The sequence below is a fragment of the Zingiber officinale genome, chromosome 5B (assembly GCF_018446385.1).
Source record: "Zingiber officinale cultivar Zhangliang chromosome 5B, Zo_v1.1, whole genome shotgun sequence".
Lineage (NCBI taxonomy): Eukaryota > Viridiplantae > Streptophyta > Magnoliopsida > Zingiberales > Zingiberaceae > Zingiber > Zingiber officinale.
The window spans coordinates 125,241,606-125,244,737 of NC_055995.1; positions in this window are offsets into that span (position 1 = coordinate 125,241,606).

A 3,132-nucleotide genomic window follows, 5' to 3' on the forward strand; every position below is an offset into this window, starting at 1 on the left:
CTTTGCTTCATTGTTGGTAGCTTTGTAATCCAGCCGGACGGATAGGTGCATCTTTTCTTCTTGAGGTGAGAGCAGCAATATTCCAATCCCACTTCCGAGCCGAGTGGAGGACCCATCCACGTATATTCTCCACATAGCTTCCGGCTCTGGCCTTTGCACTTCGGTCACAAAATCAGCCAAGGATTGCGCTTTGATCGCCGAGCGGGGCTGGTATTGGATGTCAAATTCACTTAATTCTGTCGTACACTTGATGAGCCATCCGGACGCTTCTGGATTCAACAGTACTCTTCCTAGTGGACTGTTCGTCCGGACAATGATGGTGTGAGCCAAGAAATACGGTCGAAGGCGCCGAGCGGCTAGAACCAAAGCAAAGGCCAACTTCTTGAGCCCGGTGTAACGAGATTCAGCATCTTTTAAAATGTGGCTTAGAAAATACACCGGCTGCTCTTCTCCGCTTGCCCTCACAAGTGCTGAGCCTACAGCATGCTCAGTTGAAGACAGATAAACATAAAGTGACTCACCCCCGATCGGCTTGGCTAGTACAGGCAGGGAATTAAGATACGTCTTCAATTCTTCGAATGCCCGATCGCACTCATCGTCCCAATGAAATTTAGTGGCCTTACGCAAAATTTTGAAGAAAGGGAGGCTCCGGTCGGCAGTTTTGGAGAGGAATCTGGACAATGCAGTTATCCGACCAGTCAGCCGTTGTACTTCCCTTGTATTTCTTGGAGGCGGCATGTCTTGTAGAGCTTTCACCTTACTGGGATTTGCTTCGATTCCCCGCTCGGTCACTATGTACCCCAAGAAACGCCCTCCTTTTGCTCCGAACAGGCACTTCTGGGGATTTAGCTTGACTTCATATTTGCGAAGCGTTTGGAAGGTTTCTTCCATGTCCTTGAAGAGATCGGTCGCTCGGACGAATTTGATAAAAATGTCGTCCACATAGACTTCCAGATTACGCCCGATCTGCTCCCTGAACACTTTGTTCATCAAGCGTTGATAGGTGGCCCCGGCATTCTTCAATCCGAACGGCATCACATTATAGCAATATGTGCTGTCGGCCGTTACGAAGCTTACTTTTTCTTGATCTTCCCGGGCGAGCCGCACTTGATGATATCCTTGGTAGGCGTCCAGCATGCAAATTAATTCGCAGCCGGCCGTAGAGTCCACCAGCTGATCTATCCGGGGCAGGGGATAAAAATCTTTGGGGCATGCTTTGTTTAAGTCCCGAAAGTCGATGCAAACTCTCCACTTGCCGCCAGCCAATCCAGCTCGGGAACTGCACCTCACGTATATGGCCGGCCTCCAGAAGTTTTTCTACTTCCGCCCGGATGATGGCATTCTGCTCGGCACTGAAATCCCTTTTTCTCTGCTTCACTGGCCGAGCGTCCGGTCGGACATGCAACTCATGCTGCGCTATGCTCGGCGAAATTCCGGGCAACTCATGTATCGACCAGACGAATACATCATGATTTCGTCGGAGGCATTGGATCAGCTCCTCCTTTTGCTTCTCCTCCAGATCAGAGGCAATAAAAGTTGTAGCCTCCGATCGGGTCGGGTGAATATGTACTTCCTCTTTTTCTTCATAAATTAAAGAGGGTGGCTTTTCAGTGATGGCATTTACCTCGATTCGAGGTGCCTTCCGAGCGGAGTTGGATTCTGCTCGGACCATCTCGATATAGCATCGCCGAGCTGCTAGCTGGTCTCCTCGTACTTCTCCCACTTTGTCCTCCACGGGGAACTTGATCTTCTGATGGAAGGTTGAGACGATCGCTCGGAATTCGCTGAGCGCCGGTCGTCCCAAAATGACGTTGTAGGACGAGGGAGAGTCGATCCTCCTGAGCGGCTCCTCTCCCAGCGAGGTAGCCAGCCGTATCTGTCCGACCGGCTGAACTTCGTTGCCCGTAAACCCGTAGAGCGGGGTCGTCATGGGCAGCAACTCGGCTCGATCAATTTGCAGCTGATCGAACGCCTTCTTGAACATGATGTTGACCGAGCTCCCTGTGTCAACGAATATGCGATGAATAGTGTAATTTGCTATTACCGCTTTAATGAGCAGAGCGTCGTCGTGGGGCACTTCAACTCCTTCTAAGTCCCCGGGCCCGAAAGTGATCTTCGGTCCACATGCTTGCTCTTGGCTGCAATCGACTGCGTGGATTTGGAGTTGTCGGACGCCCGCCTTTCTGGCTCGGTTGGAGTCTCCTCCGGTTGGCCCACCAGTAATAACATTGATCTCGCCTCGGGAAGTATTGCCTCTGTTTTCCTCTTCCCGAGCGGACGGTCGGGACCGTTCTCTGGACACTCGGCGATTCTCCTGCCTTGGAGAACGATGTCGATCGGGCGTATGTTGATGTCGCCTCTCGGGGCGGGTCCGGTCGGCTTCATGGGTCCTTTGTCTCCTGTCGCTGGGAGGAGACCGTCGTTCGGCATTTCTAGGAACGGGATTAGCCATGAAGGGAAGACTTCGACAATCCTTCGTGTTATGCGTATCCGTCCGGTGGAAGGAGCAGAACATAGGGGTCCATCTCTTCTTTGGCTTGGGCCGAGCGGCAGCTACTTCTTGAACTTGGGACCCCCCACGAGGGGAGCGGACTGCTTCGGCCTTTGGTCCTCTAGGCGGCTGCTGAGCGGCGTGTTGTTTCCGTTCGGCATGCATAGGTGCCCGCTCGGTTGGAGTTTCCTTTTTCCGGGCGGCTTGCGCTTCTTCCACGTTTATGTATTCGTTAGCCTGATGTAGCATGTGATCATAATCTCGGGGCGGCTTTCGGATGAGTGACCGGAAGAAGTCCCCATCCACAAGGCCTTGCGTGAAGGCATTTATCATCGTCTCTGATGTGGCCGTTGGAATATCCATCGCCACTTGGTTGAATCGTTGGATGTAAGCTCGAAGCGATTCTCTCGGCTCTTGCTTGATGGCGAACAAGCTGACGCTTGTCTTCTGATAACGCCGACTGATGGCGAAGTGGTGGAGGAAGGTCGTTCGGAAGTCCTTGAAGCTAGTGATGGATCCATCCGGCAGCCTCCGAAACCATCGTTGAGCCGATCCCGAGAGAGTGGTAAGAAAGACTCGGCACTTTACTCCATCTGTATATTGATGGAGCGTAGATGTGTTATCGAACTTACCCAGATGAT